Source organism: Chlamydotis macqueenii, chromosome 4, assembly GCF_036417535.1.
Source record: "Chlamydotis macqueenii isolate bChlMac1 chromosome 4, bChlMac1.mat, whole genome shotgun sequence".
Lineage (NCBI taxonomy): Eukaryota > Metazoa > Chordata > Aves > Otidiformes > Otididae > Chlamydotis > Chlamydotis macqueenii.
Genome location: NC_141559.1, coordinates 48811069 through 48820095, shown reverse-complemented (window position 1 = coordinate 48820095; position 9027 = coordinate 48811069).

Sequence of the window (9027 nt, the reverse complement as noted above, 5' to 3'; positions counted from 1 at the left end):
GGTGTTTCTGCACGGCTTGGAGCAAAACTTGTTTTCTTGTTGTTTCCCCTGACTGAGTAAGTATGTGCTCAGTGCCGTGGCATTGTTCTTCAGGTCTGGGCTGCTTCCAGCTGAGTAATTATTGCAGCCACACAGTCGTTTTTACAACAGGAGGACGGGGATGTGCGTCAGATCACTGAACCAGTATCCTGTCTCCAGGCATGGTTTGGAACAGGTATTTTGGAGAAGATTATTGGAGCCAGGTCAAGTTGAGAGTGAGTTTTTCCTTGGTAAGTTCTCCCAGCATTTACTCATCAGCAATTTGGAGAGTCTATGAGCTGGAGGTTTCATCTGAATGACCGTATTTAATAGTCCTGATGGACACGTCTTGCACAAATCTGTCTCATTCCTTTTTGACCCTTTTCATGCTTTTAGCCACTTCAGCATCCACTGGCAATGAGTTTCTCCACCCAGCCACGTGTGTGAAGAAGTACTGCTCTTCAGCTGCTCCAGAGCAATCGCTTGATAACTTAACCATAAAACAAGCATTCTGATTTTGTCAGACATGGAAGTGAAAACATGTCATATGCACTCAGACTTCCCAGAACTGCGCACATAGTTTGGGCACACGTTAAATCTCAGTTACCTGGGCAAATGCATGAGCAAGTTGGAGTCTTCTGTGACACTCCCTGGGCACACCTAATTGGTCCCACCTCTGCAGAAGCCCAGCTGAGACCTACAAATACTAGTTTTACCAGGTCACCAAATGGAGACAGATGGGCGCATGGGAGTGACTGTTCATCGGTGGGTGTTCCTGGGTGAAAGGCAGCGGGGTGGGTGTGCAGGGGCCCTGCAGCACTGCGCTGACCAGGACTTCCCAGGGGCACCAACCTGAACCAGGGTCCACCTTCACTTAAGGGTTCCATGGTGTGGACTGGAGCAGCGTAACCGTACCGAGGGAGTAAAAATAGCAGCTGGCTCATCAGCACTGCACCAAGCGCATGGGGACCTGCACAAAAGGCGCGTTGGAAGAAGCACTGCCAACGCTGGGAGGCCTGCCGGTGTGAGTGGTGCTTTCAAGCATCAGCAGCTGAGCACAAGCAAGTGCATCACTGGTCCCCGCTGCTACGGAAAGCGCTCCAGGGCTGCCTGCCGTCACGCTGCCTGCCTGACCTCAGGGGTACAGCACCCCCTGAAGAAGCAGCATACGCAAATGGCTTGCACAGCTGTACTTATGACCACGCAGAGATAAAAGCCCATCGTGTGCAATGAACAAACCTATTTTTGAGAGCTTTTTTAAAAGCTCTTCCTTCACGCCGTTGTCTGTTTTTCACTGAAGAGTGTTACTTTCTTTCAAAGAGGAACTAGGTGCTTAGAAAAGATTTGGTTTTTGCAGCAGAGGGGGGAAATGGCAGGACATGTGGCCTCAGCTCAGCCTACTTTGCCTGGTTCAGAAAACCCTGCTCTCGGCAGAGTCGCTTGCACTGAGCATCCCGCCAAAGCCCAGCCCGCGGGCTGCAGCCAACCTTACCTTCCCGGGGCGAGCCGGGGTACACACATGCTCACGCGTGTGCACACGCATGCCTGCACACACACATGAAGGGCAGCAAGCTGTCTTTGCTTTTTCTATCCAATGAAAAGCAGAGTTAAAAGACAAATTTCTAAGGTGACAAAATGGAGCTGAAAAAAAGCTGTCAGTCAGGGGCGACATTCAGCACTCTGTACCTTTGGGAGTCTTGCAAACTTTAGCTACAAAGCCTAGAGGTCAAAGGGAAGGGAAGGAAGAGGAGAGAAAGGTGATACTGACTGTTTCTCCATCCTTCTCTCTGTCTGCGGATTCCTTCTACCCTTTCTTTCCAACTCAGATTAAAGTGGCTGCTGGGCTGAGAAGTTTTTGAGTAGGACTTAGCAGCTGAAGAAGAAGCTGGCATGGCTGCTTCTCCAGAAACCAAGCTCAAACTAAGATTATTTTTTTCCCCCTAATTCACAGGTTTTCGAAGAAATAAACACAGGTAATTCATTTTAACCGGAGATTTATTTTATCTTATAGCCTCACTGATATTATGACCATTTTGTAGCAGCTGTGGATGAAATGCTGTTTCATTTTGCAGAATTTACAAGTCCAGGAAAAGTTCCTGCTAGCCACCCTCACTTTCCTTCTCTGACAGTGGTTGGCAAGCGTGCTGAGCCAGGGTGGCTGCGGCATCCATGCCCAGGTAGATGCGAAATGTGGCCTTGGGGACCGGCAGCGAGAGGGAGCACGCTGAAGATGGACCGATTTCCCAGCTTTCCGCTGGCAAGTGACTGGGGCAACACCAATGCAGACTTGAGGAGCAGGGGTCAGCTCCCTCTTGATACCCCATGTGAAAGCGCCCATCCCCAGGATAAAGCTGAGCCAGGGGAGAACGAGCTCCGTGTCGTGCTGAGGCTGGAGTCTCCATACCGTGAGCTAGTCCCTTATTTCTGCTTTGCTGTGCCATGACTCCAGAGTTTGTGAGCGTGTGCTGAGACCTGAATTGATTTTTTTTTTCTTGTCTAGTGAGACAATTTCCAAATGTGACAGAAGATGGTGTGTGATCCATACATCAGATGTCATCCCCCCCTTCAGCAGGACAGTGCTAAGACAGGAGTCTTTGCTTTGCACAGCAGCCTTTGATCTGCATTAAACATGGAATCTCCTGTTTTTAAGCCTGGCTTACCTATCTAAGGAGAAGCATGCATTTTCTCTATGCCTCAGGAGTGGGTAACTGCACGTCACAAGGGTTTATCACTTCCCTTTACACATGAACAATCATGTGAGTTCTTGAGCACCTTGTTTGTTGGTGTCGGTACAACTCGCTCCATGCATGGGCAGGAGATGCTCTGGCACTGGCATCCCTTTGTGTCTGCAGAACCTGTGCATTGCCTGTGCATTGCCCAGGCGTTCAGCAGAAAGCAATCAACCTGCAGGATTTCGGTGTGTTGTCTGCAGAGACCTTTCTCTTTAGAGTTGCCGCTGTGTTGGCTATTTCTGGCAGCCGCTTCCGTTCCCCGCAGATGTCTGGTGTTGCTCAACGTGGGGGCTGCCTGGGCAGGGGCAGTGCGCTTGGCCTTTTCCCCCCCTTGGCTGTGCTTTGCACAGGCCCTGCTGAATGGAAGGGAGAAAAGAAAAGAAATGGGAACTTCTTTTTGGAATTGTGTCACTCCAAAACTGAGAGAAGAAGCAAAATTTAAATTTAAAAGGCCATTTTTAGTAAAGGGGGGTGAACTTGCTAACCTCGCAGTGAGCAGTTCCCATGCTGTGGTCTACGGAGGCATGTCTGGCTTTGGCACAACAGTTTCAACTCCTTATTTCTAGTCACTAATCTCTAATAAACATCAGCTAGCGTTATATGAAACATTCCCTTGGTATCTTCCAACACACAGAGAAATCTCATACTATCTCTAGAGTGAAGTTTAGCCAAAGAAACCTGCTTAAGCCTTGGTTTCTAAGTTATTAGTAAAGCATTACATGAAAGACGGTGCAGCTTTGTACATCCACTGTGGTTAGTACGACAAGTCACATACTTCTTTCAGCCTAAAAAGAAATAGCACTTCGACTATTTTTCCATGTCTTTGCTAGAGGTCAGAGAAAGAAACAATACTGAAAGAGAAAGAAAGAGGAAAAAGAATAAATGCCAAATGTAGGGTTGTGAAATTACACATTGCAACTGAAATTTCCCTCAAAAACACCTGACAAAATAGCAATGTGGGCCTGATTTTCATATGAATAGTTCATACGATTGTCACTTGTGAAGGCTGAGAGCAGCACAATGGGAACTGGCACCCAGCAGGGCTTTCAGAAGTGGGTGGGTGGTAGAGATCAAGTGGCAAGTCAGGAAGTTTTTGGCATTGACATAGTGCAAATCTGGCCTGGAATCCTTATTAAAGCTCTAGGAGGTACCTGCTAGCAGGCCTCACAGGCATCACCGGGTGCTCGCTGACTCCGCTCCGGTGGGAAAAGGGCCCTGAGGTTTCCTCTGGTTTCATCACTGCATCTCCCAGGTGTGGTCAAAACCAATTTCGATCAAAAGAGGAAACCCTGTTTGCAGATTGCAGAAGGGAAAATAATGGGATGAAAAACAAGTGTTGTTCTGTAGTCTATGTGACTAATCCATAACAGGATGCACTGAGTTACAATTTCTCTAGGAAAATAAATGAAAACTACAACATGCTCCCCCACAGCTTCCCTCAGGTAAAGCTTCAGTGTGATCCAGAGGTCAGAAAGCAGCGTCTCCTCTCAAAGAAAAGCAGGACAAAGCATTTCTTGAAATATCAAAGAAAAGTGTTGTACTGGGCATTTGACAAGCTTCCCATCCTCAGGATGATATTTGCATCTGTCGCTTTGGGAATAACAGAACATTTTGTGTTCCTTGGACAATACTAGGCTAAGATGGAATTACAGCTGGGAGCAAATTAATAAACTCCGAGTAAAACATATTACGGGACGGTAGCAATTACCTGTCATCAAACCAATCGTGCTAAAACTCTGGAAAAATCAGACTTGCAGGTAAATTTAAAGGAACAAAGGGTCACACAGGCAACCAAGCACAGCAGGGGTGGCGGTGCCTCTGTGAGCATGATGGCAGCCCTGCCCCTCTATTTCGGGGCAGTGCTTCACAGGATACCCCTCCTTTATCTGCTCTGCGTGCAGGTGATGGCCTTGGGGCCACCTTCTTCCACAATTTTCCCCCTGTTTAAATGAAAGTATATGGGAAAAATGGTGCTCATTTATTTTGTCAGGACTAGATACTATCCTGGAGCTCTTTCATCTTAGCTGGTATGGACACTGGAGTATGTCCATCCAAATCCTCTAATTTATGATTAGTTTTGTATTAAGCAAGGCCAACTACAGCATCTTCACACAGGAACTAAAACCACTTAAAACTTCTCTTCATTTATGTGGTCCAACACAAAAAAAAAAAAGTACCTGAAAAGCAGAGCAAAGTTTTAAAATTATCTACCCACTACTGAAAGAGGTATCAAGCCATAATATATAATTGCCAGGCTGATAATTTAAAATGTCTTATCAAACTAAAGCCTTCCACCAAACTTCATCCCAGTCCACCAAATCACTTCAGCACGTCCTCGAACTGATGGAAATTTTCATGTGTTAAGTGCTAAATATGTACCTTTGTGCTTGGAAGGATGTTGGCTTACCAGAACAAGCACCAGTATGGCAAGTGGGCCGGTGCTGGTGGCACTGGTGTTAATGAGTGAGCGCTGCAGGATTCAGAGGCTGCTAGTTCAGACAAGGACTTCACAGGCTGGTCTTTTCGAGATGGTTGTAAGTTTAATTCTCTACTGGATGTATTTTGTCATATGATGTAAAAGGTTCCTGTGTGACTTGTTCTAAAATCACTGTGTTGCTCTCTATGTACTGAAATAAGGATTGGAATACGTCCAAACCATAGTAAACCAACTTGTTTGCTATATTTACATTGTACTGACTGGGTAGTAAATGGAGGAAAAGAATACAGGATTTGCCACGTAATACAACTCTGGAAATTTCATCATTAGGAGGACTAGCTGACCTTGTTGAAGATGAACTTATTTCCAGGACCCTAGCTCGAAAGGCACTTGCTCACGTTCAGATGTTTCTATGCGACCGGACAACCGGTCCATTTGCAATACAAAACTGGTTTGTGTGGCCAATAATACTGGTATAGGACTGTCACAGTAAACTGTGGTCCCAGCCATAGCCACCTCGGAGGGTGCCCAAAGGTCTGCCTGGGGGTCCAGGCACTGCTACATGGGGAGGCTTCGCCTCCCCGTACGCTCTGTAACGCTATACGTGACCATCTCGCAGAGTGAGATGCAAACGTGCATGGCATGGCTGCCTTTTAAATGAATTCTCTGATCACTATCACAATAATTTCTTTAAATTTGACAAGGACAGGAACCCCACATCCTGCTGTATTTCAGAGCACAGCAGCACCTGGCAATGAGTTGCCAAACCCTTTCTGTAGTGAGAGTGGCGGCGGTGAGGAAACATCGTGCAGAAGGGGGAAATCTAACTTTGGAGGCTGCTGTTACGGATGAGTACAACTGCCTGCCCATGGGTGGTGGGTTTTACAGGAAGCATTTAAAAAAAAAAAACAAACACACCATGGTGGTACTGTGGCACTCCAGCCTCTGTCCTAGATTTCTTCTTCGCATGGAAATAATTTGTGATGCCTTGAATTCAGAGCCATGCTTCAGTTTGCAGAGGGTAAGGCCGATACCCCTTGCAGAGTGTAGCTGTCTGAGCACAGCTAGACTGATCAGACAGCCGTGCCTCAGCAAGCATCGCCGTGGTGCCACGGCGCAGCAAAGCACATGGCAGAAATTAAGATAAAGCTATAGAAGTGTCCAGCTGTAGAAGTGACAGGCTGAGGTTGGACAAGAGTAACTCGCAATATTTCTTTCATCTCTTTCTGGCGAGGAACAGCTTCCTTTCCCACGCAGTCCTACCTTCTTTCACCACACCTGCTTAAAGAGAAACTAAAACAAAAAGAAACCCAAGCAAACCCTAAACATAAAGAAAAAAAAAAAGCAAGATACTGATGCAACACAGCTGAAAGACACCGGTTTAGCCACCATTGCTAGGTTGCTTGCGAAAGGTTGCCTGCCAAAATACAGCTCCATGTACTGTTAGAGCGCTTCACTTCATGCCATCAGGCCATGAAGACATCAAGGCTCTTCTGCCTTGCGTAGCTGAAGACACCTTGGAAAGAGGATGGTTCCTGTTGGAAACACGTTCCAGAAGCCACCGAGGGCACTAAGTTAGACCTTTTGCTCTGAACCCCTGGTCCCTAGGCAAGGGCCAGGGTGGAGAGAGGTCTGCCACTGGTTGCTCCACAGCTGAACATACCTCCCTTTCCTTGCTCAAAGTTTCTAGCTGTCCACTGTCACTTCTCCTTAACCTGGTCTTTCTCTGCAAAAATGGAGCCAGGATCAGAGCAGAGGTAGGCCCATGGTAATCTGTCCTGCACATCCTCTTCTGTCTTTCTGGAGGTCTCCACATCTATTGTAAGCCTGGATAAGACCTTGCCTGACCCCTTCCCTTGTCTTCCTGAGCATGCTGCCACTTCGTCTTTTTATAAATTTATAAAGCTTCATATTAAAAAGCAGTTATATCATCTCTATATCCCTCTGGCTCTCAGGAGAAGATGGACCCCAAATCTCTCATGTGTGCTATTTCCTGATGTCCGGACCCAACTTAAAGTAGGCTAGTCAACACGCCTTGTTCTTTGACATAAATGGTTCGCTCCCCAAAATATTTACTCTTGGCTGCAGTTACTAACCTACTACTTCATACCTAAGGAGCTGGGAGCACCATCCATCCCCCTGGCTCCAGTTCTGCTGGCTGACTGAGGAATAACCTCTCCCTCCCACACAGCAATTTCTTGAGACCCAAGTGTATAAATAAACCTACTTTGAGGTTGGAGTTTCATGTCATTTTTAGGTCAGACTGAAATATGCTTCTAGTAGCAATAAAAAAAAAAAAAACCACTCTCCTTTCATTTTAGATGCAGTTTAAAAGAGATCTCATCCAAGTTGTTCTTGTAGAAAAAAAAAAAACCTCTCACTACCTCTCTCAGGTGGTTTGATGGGGTTTTTACATCTCCTCCTGATCTGCAGGGATTTTTCCCCAGCATATACGTAGCGCCTGGTGTCCCCGGGGCAGGTAAGCAGTGTGACTGGCTGGCTGGCTGCTGGGCTTCGCTTCAGCTCACTTCTTAGAAAGTACAAACCGTGCCGAAAAGCTTGCTGAAAAGTCACTGTGCGCCTTAGAAAGTGAAAAAAATCTGCTCCTGGGCAGGCCCCGAAAGTCTGGGTGTTAGCACCATGCCGCGAAAGCTCAGAGCTGCCCCGCAGCCCCAGGTGGGTGGCGAGTGGATGGGGGGTGGCAGGTCACCCTGATCCCACCCCTCTGGCTTCCAGCAGCGTCACTGTGAGTAATCAGTAAGTATCTGCCATGCAATTTAATCACATATTATGTCATGCAGCAGAGCCAGTTTAAAAATAGATGTCTTAATGTGAGCCCAAGCTCCCCCTCCCCCTGCCAGATGCAGGGGGCTGCGTGAGGCTGTGGCTGTGATGGACGCACAGGCAAGAGCATCGTCCAGCAGAACGTGAACTGAGCAGTTGTTCCTAACTAGGTTCTGCAGATATTTTGGAGGGTGCCAGTGAAGGCGCTGCTGTGAGTTGTTCTTCTGGAATTGAAATTTATCTCTAACAAAAGGGCGTGGAGAAGAAACACTGGGACTTGTGCTGCTGCGAGCCTCTTGGCAAAGTGGATTTGGATGCAAAGCAGCATGCCACGGTCTGGACCAGAGGATGCAGAAATGGGTTGTGTGACAGTGATGAGCAGATGCAGCCCCAGCAGTGACAGACCCCCTCCAGTGGTGCTCAGATGAGGTGTAAGGGAGAAATAGGTATGGCCATCCTGAGGTGGGGGCACGTCCATCCCCCCTGCAAAACAAAATGTTTTTACCATTTCTAATATTTCAGGCTCTGATGCTCAGCTTTCGCATAAAACTGAGGTATTAGCCTATATTCTGACAACTTCCTACTGTAACATGGCAGGCTGGGCTTTTAACAGGCGGCCCGGGAGTGTTAAGGTCACTCTTAAAATGCGTGTCCTCAGGGGAAACTAATCTTTAAGTACTTGTTTTTGTCATATAAGTGTGAGACTACCATACACCAAAACCAGTATACAGTTGGAAAAACTGCAGTTTGAATCGACTGTTGGCTATCAGATGGTTTAATGAGCTCAACTGGCAGAGACAGCCTGTTCTCTGTACCTTCCGTATTCGCCTGCACGTAAAGGTTTGCAGATGGTTTATGAGATGCTATGATCTGCACCCCGACAGCTGCAAGATGTTCAGGTTGTTTATAGAGACAAAGAGAGAACAAGTTCAGCCGTGGCCCCTTCCCCACCTACATGTGGAGCTATATCTGGAGCCAGGCGTCTGATGTCTGCACTGAACCTCATCAACATCACTTCTACTTGCAGAGCTGAAGACAGGAGGAAACAAAAGCAGA